The 14032-nt window shown below is 40.8% G+C and overlaps 1 protein-coding gene across 2 annotated transcripts in view; it reads right to left on the bottom strand.

Annotated features, from left to right (window-relative positions):
* NEK11 (NIMA related kinase 11) overlaps positions 1 to 14032 on the bottom strand; it is a 204454-nt gene that overhangs the window by 176122 nt on the left and 14300 nt on the right. The gene's annotated exons all lie outside the window — the stretch shown is intronic.

Genomic DNA, 14032 nt, shown 5'->3' with positions numbered 1-14032 from the left:
GTGCTCTCTGCTGACTTCTCTGTCCGAGACAGGAACTCAGTCTCGATTTTATATGAATCCCCATAGAAAACCTCTCCTGCTCTGGACAGTTCCTGTCTCAGCCAGAGATGTCAGCAGAGATCACTGTGTCAGACTGAAATGAAAACATTTCCTGCATGACATATAGTAGCACTTGAGATTTTTTAATAAATTACAAATCTATATAACTTTCTGATAATAGTTGATTTGAACGAAGAAAAAAAAATGCTGGAAAACCCCTTTAAGGCCAAAACAGACTGCGGAGGCAAGGGGTTAACTCACAATGATTGCTGCAATACTTGATCATCATTCCAACAAAATACAGAAAACCTGTTCTTGTGACCTCTGTTCTTGTAATTGGTGGGGTTCCAGCAGTTAGACCACTACTGACGAGACCCTTATTACCTATCCTGTAGGTCAATGATAAGTGGTCATTATAGGAAAACGCTTTTAATGAATTCATATTGTGTTACAGGGTAGGGTCGTCCGAGGATCTATTGACCCTCTGGTAGGTCAATCCAACCCGTCATATAATAAGTGTTTGTATCCTGTTATTTCATAGAATTAATGGCTATGGAAGAATTAACACAGATCAGGGGGTTATGTGTGATACAGGAAAAGGTTTCAATGAGATGGATAGTACAAGCCTAAGATTGACATTTACACGAGAAGGTTACATGACCAGGCGACTAGGAATTAGAACAGCATAGCTATTCACTGGAAGGTTGCTGACATTTCCTAATTCTTGGCCTTGATGTGCTGTCATTGTTTTATACAAATCAGTGTTTTTGTATGGTCAGGTACAGAATATGACCTATTTATTTCTGTGACCTCCCTATTATGCCCCAGGTTTAGTTCAATTTGCTATTGTTTTACTAAACTGAGTGAGGAGGTTCCCATGCATGTGTATTTGAGCAATGGCACAGTTAAACTGCGCAGCATGAGTATTTCATCTGTCCATATTTATATGGATGACCTGATAACATTAGGATTAGTAAACCAGGCATAAACAATGTCAATCCATACATATTATAAGAATACTTTAGTATATGACATGCTATCGCCATCTAGTGTTTGTCTAGAGCTGACGCAGCACACACAAGAAATATGGATTGACAAGAAAATATAAATCAAAGTTAGTATACTCTTGATTGCAGGTGGCGTCATTCATTGTCATTCTCCAGGCCAGTGTGCTTAACCCCTTAAGGACAGGCCCTGAAATGGCCTTAAGGACCAGGCCAAATGTCACTTTTGCTTTTTTGTTTTTTCCTCCTCGCCTCCTTTTAAAACCCATAACTCTTTCATTGTTCCACCTACAGGGCCATGTGAGATCTTGTTTTTTTCAGGAGCAGGTGTACTTTGTATTGGCATCTTTTATTCGGCCATAAAATGAATGATGGAACCCCCAAAATATTATTTATGGGATGATTTGGGGTCAAAAAATTTTATTCCGCTATTTTATTTTTTTTTTTTTGGGGGGGGGGGGTCCACATAATGCACTTTATGGTAAAACTGACATTTTTCTTTATTCTATAGGTCAGTCTGAACACAGCGATATGCATGTTTACTAGGTTTTCTAACGTTTTACTATTTTTATTAGCAGTAAAACTTTTTTATTGCAAATGGCAATATTTAAAGTGGGCCTATTGTGACTCTTATAAAGCTTTTACTTTTTCACCTATGGGGTCGTATGGGGGATAATTTTTTGCGCCATGATCTCTAGTTTTTATTAGTAAATTTTTTTTCTAGATCAGACATATTGATTTCTTTTTATTAATTTTCTTATACATAAAATGTAATTTTAAAAAAGCAATCTGTGTTTTTCTAGCGCTTTTTTTTTCACGCCGTTCACCGCCGTACACAGATGGTGTGCATCCATAAAACCACAGCCACACAGTTCTCTTCCCGCTCTGTGCCAGTGTGAACAGAAGTTCCCCATAGACTTCCATTTTGCATCTATCTTCACATGACACAGAGCCTAGAGAGGAGTGCGCTAAGTGCGACTTCTCATAGCTTGTTCTCCCAATTGGTAGCGGTCTGAACACTTAACCCTGACCGTTTAAAACTTTTGACATGTCTCTCTGCTGGGATGAGTACTAACACTTTGGGGGAGATTTATTAAACTGGCGTAAAGAGAAACTGGCTCAGTTCCCCCTAGCAACCAATCAGATTCTACTTTTCATTCCTCACAGACTCTTTGGAAAATGAAAGGTGAAATCTGATTGGTTGCTAGGGGCAACTGAGCCAGTTTCACTTTACACCAGGTTTGATAAATCTCCCCCTTTGAGTACATGGATGTGAGCAAAAGTTTGAGTGCATGACAGTACAGACATGCATTGTTAATGCCATTTAAATTCCTCTTGTTGCCACAAGAACATCTGTATCCCCAGTCAGCTCTTAAAGGGTTTTGTTCATGACTTTTCAATAAACTAACATAGCACTGACTTTTGTGGGTGTTGTATGTTCTATATACACTTTAATTTATTGTATGTTCTTTCTGTGTTTATGTGGGTTTCCTCCCATTGGGGACAGGGACCAGACAATCTATAGTACCACTGAAAAAGTTGGTACTATAGAAGGAAATTCTTCTTATTAGTATTATATAGTATAGATCTACAGTGACAGGGCAGTGCTGCCGCTCTCTGTAATGTGGAGAGAAGCTACTTGAGCTCTCTTCTTGTGAGTACTACATGTTACCATTCTAAATATTTATAAGGTAGACTTGTGACAGGTCATTTAAGCCCTGCCCCCTTGACTCATGAAACTGTACCTACTCACAGGCTGATTCCATCCCTTTTTAGGGCAATTGGCAATTTAAGGTCAGTAGTGCTTGCTAAGAGGCTGTACATTGGTTTCAACTCTGTGCTCCAGAATTACAAGTTACCTACCATCTGTGGTGTATATGTATTCCAGGACTAGGACTCCTGGCACACACATGGTGGGAGTTGTAGTCTTAAAACAGCTAAAACATGCAGTAGTCAGTGACATCAGTTTATTTGATAATATAAGTGGTTGTCAGATGCTGCAGCTACCACTTGGTATAACATTATGGGTACTCACCTGATTTCTTTGTCCTGGGGCCTCCCCCAACTATAATTCATCCTTGTTTATATGCACATGGTCCCCTAACATTATTCAATTGTTTTAAAATAAAGAGCCAAAATGTCACAGTGGTGATGGGGGTACACTAGGAGGAATCTAGGTCAAATCTACTGGACAAATCTAAGACAGCTTGGCCCTTATGTATTCTGGTTATGATGGGAAAAGAGGCAAGAAAAAGGAAGTGAAACATGTAAACATCCCGGGAAGAACTGCAAATAGCTGGAACATTAGCAGAAGAAAGAGAACAAAGGTACACAGAGAGAGATTTGTCTATGGATCGGCTATGCAGAAGGATTTCTTTTTTTAATATTCATTTAGGTCCTGGAAACTTCCTTTAACAAATAGAGATTGATATGATAGAATGATAGATAGATAGATAGATAGATAGATAGTACTGATACACTCTACACTGATATTTATTGGCTGTTAGCATAGGATAAGCTAAATTATTAATCATGAACAATAAATAATTGAGACAGAAGAGGCGCTTCCAAGGACCCATCCTGAGCCCAGGACTAGGACATCAGCTGAGCTGACACCCCACAATGACCACATGCAGCCACAGTGCAAGAGTTTCAACTCTCCTCAGCATGAGGCATCCACTAAGGGACAGATTATTACCCCATGAATATTCATCAAGCACAAGTCCCCACTGTGTACTTCTTTCGCTCATCCAATTGTGCTAGTAGGATATGACTACCTCACCCACAATTTACCTTTACACTCAACTGATATGGTGACTGCATCAATAAAACATTGCATCTCATCTCCTTTTCAATGGGAAACAAAAGGCATCAAAACAAGCCGCCTTATATTGTGACTTCCTAATAAATAAAACATTTGTAACATATTGTTAAAAGTCTTTTATATATAATGGTGTGAAAAGTTGTACAAATTAGTGAACACTCAACCAACTGTTCTATATGTACACTCAGTATACATAGTGTTCTATATAGGCGCAGCATGAACTTGGTATGAAGCACATGTTAGGAGGATATTAAAGTGTAAACACACAAAAACACAGAAAAATGCAACAGCTCACCGCAACAGCAAGATACAGACCCACCATAGACATGAAAATAATTAAAAGCAGCCCCCCCAACTGCCCAAAAAATTCCCACAAAAATAATGAGTCTCTTGGTTACTATTTGCAAACAGCGTAAACTGCCTCACCACGATAAGGTGGACTCATATCGAGGCAGACCCTACACTGTATGTACACTATGGCCTCTCCATGGCGTATAATACGCCTATGCTCTGGGCATGCAAGATCCGTCTAATACCTGCAAAATAATTGCATCACCTGGGTGAGACAGGTGGAGTGCACGACCAAATAGAGGCAGCCACTCCCCCAACTGGAAAACAGAAAAAAAAATGGAAAAAATTGGTCAGCTCTCCTAGAACACTGTTCACACTAGGCAGGAGCACGTTGCCATGGCTGAAATTGCAAACACACAAAAACACAGAAAAATGCAACAGCTCACCGCAACAGCAAGATACAGACCCACCATAGACATGAAAATAATTAAAAGCAGCCCCCCCAACTGCCCAAAAAATTCCCACAAAAATAATGAGTCTCTTGGTTACTATTTGCAAACAGCGTAAACTGCCTCACCACGATAAGGTGGACTCATATCGAGGCAGACCCTACACTGTATGTACACTATGGCCTCTCCATGGCGTATAATACGCCTATGCTCTGGGCATGCAAGATCCGTCTAATACCTGCAAAATAATTGCATCACCTGGGTGAGACAGGTGGAGTGCACGACCAAATAGAGGCAGCCACTCCCCCAACTGGAAAACAGAAAAAAAAAGGAAAAAAATTGGTCAGCTCTCCTAGAACACTGTTCACACTAGGCAGGAGCACGTTGCCATGGCTGAAATTGCAAACACACAAAAACACAGAAAAATGCAACAGCTCACCGCAACAGCAAGATACAGACCCACCATAGACATGAAAATAATTAAAAGCAGCCCCCCCAACTGCCCAAAAAATTCCCACAAAAATAATGAGTCTCTTGGTTACTATTTGCAAACAGCGTAAACTGCCTCACCACGATAAGGTGGACTCATATCGAGGCAGACCCTACACTGTATGTACACTATGGCCTCTCCATGGCGTATAATACGCCTATGCTCTGGGCATGCAAGATCCGTCTAATACCTGCAAAATAATTGCATCACCTGGGTGAGACAGGTGGAGTGCACGACCAAATAGAGGCAGCCACTCCCCCAACTGGAAAACAGAAAAAAAATGGAAAAAATTGGTCAGCTCTCCTAGAACACTGTTCACACTAGGCAGGAGCACGTTGCCATGGCTGAAATTGCAAACACACAAAAACACAGAAAAATGCAACAGCTCACCGCAACAGCAAGATACAGACCCACCATAGACATGAAAATAATTAAAAGCAGCCCCCCCAACTGCCCAAAAAATTCCCACAAAAATAATGAGTCTCTTGGTTACTATTTGCAAACAGCGTAAACTGCCTCACCACGATAAGGTGGACTCATATCGAGGCAGACCCTACACTGTATGTACACTATGGCCTCTCCATGGCGTATAATACGCCTATGCTCTGGGCATGCAAGATCCGTCTAATACCTGCAAAATAATTGCATCACCTGGGTGAGACAGGTGGTGTGCTCGACCAAATAGAGGCAGCCACTCCCCCAACTGGAAAACAGAAAAAAAAAGGAAAAAAATTGGTCAGCTCTCCTAGAACACTGTTCACACTAGGCAGGAGCACGTTGCCATGGCTGAAATTGCAAACACACAAAAACACAGAAAAATGCAACAGCTCACCGCAACAGCAAGATACAGACCCACCATAGACATGAAAATAATTAAAAGCAGCCCCCCCAACTGCCCAAAAAATTCCCACAAAAATAATGAGTCTCTTGGTTACTATTTGCAAACAGCGTAAACTGCCTCACCACGATAAGGTGGACTCATATCGAGGCAGACCCTACACTGTATGTACACTATGGCCTCTCCATGGCGTATAATACGCCTATGCTCTGGGCATGCAAGATCCGTCTAATACCTGCAAAATAATTGCATCACCTGGGTGAGACAGGTGGAGTGCACGACCAAATAGAGGCAGCCACTCCCCCAACTGGAAAACAGAAAAAAAAAGGAAAAAATTGGTCAGCTCTCCTAGAACACTGTTCACACTAGGCAGGAGCACGTTGCCATGGCTGAAATTGCAAACACACAAAAACACAGAAAAATGCAACAGCTCACCGCAACAGCAAGATACAGACCCACCATAGACATGAAAATAATTAAAAGCAGCCCCCCCAACTGCCCAAAAAATTCCCACAAAAATAATGAGTCTCTTGGTTACTATTTGCAAACAGCGTAAACTGCCTCACCACGATAAGGTGGACTCATATCGAGGCAGACCCTACACTGTATGTACACTATGGCCTCTCCATGGCGTATAATACGCCTATGCTCTGGGCATGCAAGATCCGTCTAATACCTGCAAAATAATTGCATCACCTGGGTGAGACAGGTGGAGTGCACGACCAAATAGAGGCAGCCACTCCCCCAACTGGAAAACAGAAAAAAAAAGGAAAAAATTGGTCAGCTCTCCTAGAACACTGTTCACACTAGGCAGGAGCACGTTTATAAAAGTGTACCTGTTATGGATCCATGAGCATAGGTAGATAGGACTTTTATATACTACATTTTCAGTATACTATAAAGCAGTTTACGAGCCTTTGTTACTGTTTGGCAGAGTACTATCTACAGTACAAGTTGAGCATACTGCCACTTCTGAGTGTACTGCTATTGGATACAATTTTTGTACTTACAAATGAAATGAAATCAGTTGCATAATATTATTAGTATGAATGGATTACCATGATATGACTGTTACTAGTGATCTGTACAGGGGGACATCAGGGAACACATAGAAACAGTTGCCTGCTGATTTGTCCCCCCATACTACAGAAAGGAAAATGAAAAGCCTAAACGGGACAGCTGTTATTTCCGCTATATTGGTGGAGGTACTTTACAGAAGATACACTTATTTGGCATCACTAAGGACAGAAGAACTACAGGATTTTATAACTCTTTGGGGTAAATATTAATAATTCAAACTGCCTTAAAACACAGAATTAAAAAAAATTTAAATTCTTTTTTTTTACTAAATCTGGCCATTTTCCCCTTAAACTGCCTACAAAATGAATTGATATCAACAAGATGAGAGTAATTTCGCTGGCAACACGCTCCTCTCGGGGAGTGGCAAATTACTAAACTAGAGGGGCTTAACTTCAACAGTCAGACATGTTGTATACAGGATATTCAAGTTTAGAGCAAATTAGTATTGACACTACACTGCCCCCAAACCTCTGGTACCATTTGTTAGCTTTTCTCAATGCATGCCTGTTCCCAGGCTTGCCTTGTCTCCCGATGCCAGTATTTGGGTAGGAAACTTCTTTTATTCCAGCGGTGCTGTGTCCAAGAGGCAGGGCCTAGAACATTCGTGCCCTAGGCCTGCAGCGCCTCTCTCCCCACCTTTCTTCTCTTTGTTGGCACGCCCCTAGGCTGGATCTTCTTCTTCGATCTTCGGGCATGGACGCTCTAGGTCCCACCTCTTTGACTCAGTGCCAGTGCCTTAGCAGCATGTAATCACAGGCATGGTACCAGCAGCACTGGCTGGCTTATGGCTGCTTCGCTGGACTCGGATGCTTTCTCAAGGACATGAGAATAAATTAAATATCAGGAGCCATCCAGCCAATGCATGATGGAAGGAAACACATTTCTAATGTTAATCTGTTTTTCCCCTACTGATGTAGGAACATGTTGTTACTTTCAAAGGCAACACATCAAACCTGACATTTTAGTCAAAGCAAAGTTTGTCTTATGATCATGAAATTCTCGTCTGCCACTTTTGTGATCCCACATTCACAGGCCGTCTTATAACATTGCTGATGATTATAGAGTTCAGGAGAGCTTTGAGCACAGGTAGATTAGCTGTCTAACCCTTACAAGTATGTATAGATTTTTAGATATTAGGAAGAGCCCGGCACTCACCAAGTAGATTATGCTTCTTTATTATAGTGTAGCAAACATATGGTACAAGGACGCGTTTCGGCCAAGCATGACCTTCATCAGCTTAGGGGTGTATCCCTAAGCTGATGAAGGCCATGCTTGGCCGAAACGCGTCCTTGTACCATATGTTTGCTACACTACAATAAAGAAGCATAATCTACTTGGTGAGTGCCGGGCTCTTCCTAACATCTGAACATTTTTCTCACCTCGAGCACCACCGCCACGGAAGTGCCGTCTTCTACATATTTCTACTGTATAGATTTTAGGCATTTCTTACCAGCTATGTCTCTGCACTATATTATTTTAATCAGAGTGAATAGTGCACTAATAAGTCAGCGGGTCCCAAACAGGCACTCTAATAGTCTCACCATCTGTGCCAGCTATTTTCTGCAGACGCACTGGCCCATATATATTAATGCTGTCTAACAAGTAGACAACGTAGACTTGTCTTGGCTTTGTACATAGATAGGAAAGTACAACAGCATCCAATTGTGTGTGAAAATTCTTCAGATTTTATTGCATAACCATGAATACAAATCCACTCCATTGTGTGGGTGCAGTATTTAGAATGAATGTATTGTCAATTTGGGCAAAGCTTTCTACAGAAAGTACAGCTATGAAATCAGAATGCATTTGAGGTGTTTAGTTTGTATTGCTATTCCAAGAAAAGAAAACTCAGCAATGTCTGACCCCATCCCACATTAGTCCCAAGACTAATCCTTTACATCCTGTGTAGTTTTTACAGAAGAATAGGTAGGTACCATGTATGTAATGTATTCCCTGCTGACACACAGGTATGGCAGAACAAGCCAGGGTGTGAATCCCATCTCCTAAGGCAAATCAATGACATATCAAGCATAGTTCATGGCATCGACCTATTTTGCTTATAGAATACTATCTAAATTAAGTGTTTTTAGTTGACATAACAGATAACATAGCAGCAGCTTTTTTTTTAGTGTTTAGTTTTACAAATCCTATAATATTTTGCATTTTATAATATAACATCATTTTGGACTATTCATGATTATAACATTTCTGTTGGGCGATAGAACCTGTCATTATTTAGTAATAGTACAATACTGCCCTCCAGTGGCAAAACTGTGAACCTAAACGTTATGCTGTTATAACTTTTTTTATTACGCTCATAAAATTCAAGCTTGTTTAAGTGTTATAACTGCTAAGAATTTACATCTTTACTACTAAGGTTTTTGGTGCCCCAGAAACATACCTTAAAGTGTACTTTTTAACAAACTATACTAAAGGAGTAGATCTGAGATATATAAGGGTTCCCTCACACACACTTCTTGTCCGGCGTTTTTCAGTCCCCCACAAAAAAATGCCATAAAAAATGCCAATGCGTGCATGGTGTATTTTTAATCATTTCTACTAGCGTTTCAGGGTAATTTTGCCTGATATACACCAGCTCTGACTCATCAAGGCATGGACTGAAGGTGTGCTGTGGTACCTGGACCAAAGATATTAGCAGCAGTCAATGGAAGTTTATGATATGCCTTACACACACCGTTCTTTTTGGAGGGGTGGCGTTTTCTCTCCTTTCTGGCCTTTTTAAGGTTCGGTGCCATTTTTAGAAAACGTAGCATGCTGAGAGTGTGGTGTTTCTTTCGGCAAACTGTGGTATTTTTTCTCCTATAGACTTCAATGGGAATATTCTGGTAACGTAACGTTCGCATGATGCCAGAACTCAAGGTTTTCCAGCAGAATATAAAGCAGTCACTGTTCCTCCAGCAGCTTGCCTACTGCCCATAATGCATCCCGCTGCCATCTCTTTCGCAGTTATTTTCACACATACACATACACACAGTGTAACATAAAATTTTAATAAATGATTTATCAGACCAGGACACCTTCTTTCATTGCTCCATGATGCAGTTCTGCCTACTGCCTGATATATGCCATTCCGTGACTGGTGCCAAGATAATTATTATTATTCTCTTTACCATGCTGATTGGTATAAATGTAATAAAAAAATTATGAATGGGTCCACACCACAAAGAAGTCCACAATACTCCAGATACCAAGTCCAAAGGATCTGACTAAATTACAAATCTATTTAACTGTCTGACATCAGTTGATTTGAAAGAAAATGATTTTTGCACGACAATCCCTTTAATTATGATAATCCACTGTTCAGTGGTATTTATCGGCCTCTGTTCTTAGTAGTGTTACACGCTCTTTCACAGACAGGTAGCTTGATGGGATCATAATACTACATGATGACTGCTTTTTAGCTTTCTGTTCCTTCATCAATCCCTACAGTGCAGGCAGCTATTCGATGGGATCTGCTGTGTTCACAACTGGTCTTTTCCACTTGTCATACTGTAAACCAGCTATCAAAACTTGTTCTTCCATAGATGCAATCTGCTGCTACAAAAGAGCAGTCACTGAATCCCCATGGAGGCCATCCCATAAGCTTCTCATAACGCGATCAGTAGGCTAGAATGTGGGGATCTGATTTATTTGCAGTTTTCCCGTTAGCTTTAGACTCTGCTAGTGAGAGTTTATAAGGTAAGTTCATATTGTAAGTCCCTATTGTATTAGCCCAGTTACCTGCAAGCAAAAAGTACACTTTACAGAATTAGTTTTCTCCAGAATAAACTGACACTATATTACGGCCTTGGGCTCTAGGACACTAGAAGACACGCAATGTGAGATAGCTACAGCTATATCTGCTGATCACAGACATCACTGTGTGCTGGGATTGTGAGGACACCTGTGATGGCAGCCTGTATAGTATACATAATGAAATAATACACCTGCCCTTAAGGAATCACATTAGTCTCCAATGGTGGCTACACTTATATACAGGATGCAATCAATTGAGATATACACTCAGGAAAATTGTTCCATATGTTAAAGAAGATGGATAGTTTATGTGTAAAGCCATGTAAAGGGCGCTAAGTATCATAGTTAAGAGGAGTACTTACAAGCAGCGTGGCTTAAACTAGTCATGTGCTACCTTCCCACTAAAGTTAAAAGAATGTGTCATTAAAAAATCACCTCCTGCATAAATCAAGTTTTTATGGTAAAAATAGGAATTTGTGGTAGTGTTTTTTTCAATTTTTTTGTAACTTTTACTATCTATATTATAAAATACTCCTAAAATCACACAGCTTTCATTCTGACCAAAAGCCATCACCCCCTGTTCTGTAGAGAAACATTTCTGCCACATCCTCTTTATCTACACAGACAGGCTGTTAGTGAAAGGTGACACTACTAGATAACATAGGATCAAGTCATTTACAGTAGGTAATGCTCAGAGCTCACCTTGTCCCTCCGATCCCTACACAATGACATATGCACAGGTCACAGAACATGCCAGAACAGAACAGCTACAATCTACTGTGCCCTTAAAGCATACGTTTAAACGCTGTTGAGAACAGTTCAGGAGAGACGGAGAGAACATGTTTCAGTACCTGGCTGCGATCACTAAAAAAATCTAGGTGACTTATTTCTTTTAAAGAGAATCTGTCAGGACTCCTGGTCTGTCTGGTTTAGAAAATATGTGCATTGCTCATGAAATAACAGTATTGGAACATCTGCTCTCATAGCTTTGTGATACGCCTTTCCTCTTTTATTCTTAATAGTAATGTATGGCTATATGACCAACCGGGGTTATCCTCAGTTGGAAGGTGGGGGGTCCCTACACAGTCTGGCACTGTCAGCTCTGATTGGAGTGTCAGACTGTGTAGGGTGCCCCCCCCCCAATCTGGTAACACCCAGTTACTGGTTATTTGGTGATACATTTCTAGTAAGAAAAACAGAGGAATGGCGTAAGGAAAATTACAATGTAATTACTAAATCAGAGAGGTCAGGAGTGCTAACTAGTTCTCTGTAAGTGAAATGACACTAGGACGTCTATCGCTCAGTGTGAACATACCCCAGAAAGAAGTGTATCTGACAGAAAATGATCTCTCCTTTGTCAGCCAAATTTTTGTCCTTTTACACGGGCCAAATCTATCAGCAATGAGCATTCACGCCTGCTAATAATCTGAATGTATCCATAACAGTTCCTTTTGAAATCTTTTTTTTTAAACCAGTATACTTCAGTCACTTCGCTTAGAATAAAGCACAAATTAACCTTTAGCCAAGTAAGGAGCTATATGTGTGGTAAACTAGTATGCAGGTTCAGAAGAAGGCACCTATAGGCTCCCTAGCACAGACTGCTCATAATGGCGTCTGATCCTGCAGCTGCATCCTCTCACAGCAGGCCGCATGACCAAGAGGGACTGTCTGAGGCAGCAGGGAGACATTACTGCTGACACTGATGAGAGGACATATAAAATGTGAGCTGGCTCAGGCATAGGTCCCCATCTACCACGCGCCATTTGTAATAATGGTATCCTAAGTAGTCACTGTCATGTCATACTATCCCCCCCCCCTCCATTTTATAGCTTGTGTGGTTCCTAAGATTTTTATAAATCACTTGTTTACCTATGGCCATTAGGTGCCATCCTTCTCTGCAATCTGCTGTTCTCTCCAAGTTGTTAGGGAAATTCCATGTCTAGTAATAGACAGCAATATGCAACACAGACAGTGAGTCTGGGCTGTGTGCATGCAAGATGTGAGCTTGTCTGGCACCTAAAGTAGAACCAAAGCTCGGCCTAAAAGGAAAATTCTTTCATCTCAGCAGCAATATTAGCAGCTGTTCAGCGCAGAGTGTAGCCTCCTTCCTGCTGGTCAGCTGCCATTTTTTTCTTTCTGCTAACCTTGCACAGCTAGTGCATCAGTAATCCCTTCTCCCCCCACATGCCACCTGTAGTAGCATATTGTAATCTACCCCTAGCATAGCATCAGCCCACTCAGTGCAGTACACTTTCACCCACAAATGTCATAGCATAAAAAAACGGAGTAGGCAGAGTGCTGTGCGTGGCCAGGCATCTAAGGACGGAGGTAACTGTGTGTGTACTGCTGGCAAACAGCCCAGCTCTGTTTGTGCCCCCCTTGAAATGGAGATAATGAGATATAGCTGTATATATCTATCTTGAGGGGACTCTCAAGGGCTCAAAAACAGCGCTGAAAGGCCAAAAATCACACTGTCACCTATGTAGAGGGCTAATCCAACAAAACTATGCATTTTAAAACAAGTACATTTTAAGTGGCTTTATGTTTCCCTCAAAAACTTTCCTGCTCAACACATCTGTGTAAGCAAATTCTGATCTGCAGAAACCTGGTCATTAAACATTCCAAAGTGTTTGCATGTTAACTTATTACAGTGACATGCGTTTTTTCCAGGAAAACTAGGACTGTCTGCATTTGTGTAGTGATTTATGAAGCCAACCAATAACAAAAGCTGTCTGTTATGTGGATCCGCTCCATGAATCATACATGCATGATGTATTATGGAGTGTTTGGGAAACAAAATCAAGTGCTTTGTAGACACTTAGTGCTAAGACTGCTGGCAGTGGTGCACTAGCTCTCTATTTTATATTCACACACCTGGGAGCAGACAGCATGCTGTCATATGGCAGTGTCATTACAACTCACTCACATATTTCACAATGTATTCTTTCTCCTCGTCATTAGTTGCTGCCATAGTCTCTATTTTTTCATTTTCAGTCATATTTTACATTGTGCAATGATATATAATGTACATGTGTGATTAGATAGTATTGGTAGCACCACTGTATGTACTTATTGGTATAATTTGCTATCTATGGTTACACATTAGTGATCAGTAATTTACGTAGCCTCTTGTTTGGCTGTACCCTGTACTTTGGCTGTACTTGTGACTTCTCCCATGTGTATATGTAGACTGTGTCTAGTTGCAGATTGCCTCTTGATTTTAATTATTGTTATTGTGGTGGATAAATAAAATGTATTGAT

This window comes from Dendropsophus ebraccatus, chromosome 2 (genome assembly GCF_027789765.1).
Source record: "Dendropsophus ebraccatus isolate aDenEbr1 chromosome 2, aDenEbr1.pat, whole genome shotgun sequence".
Taxonomy (NCBI): domain Eukaryota; kingdom Metazoa; phylum Chordata; class Amphibia; order Anura; family Hylidae; genus Dendropsophus; species Dendropsophus ebraccatus.
The sequence above is the reverse complement of the archived record's forward strand: the minus strand, read 5'-3'. Positions and strand labels throughout refer to the sequence as shown.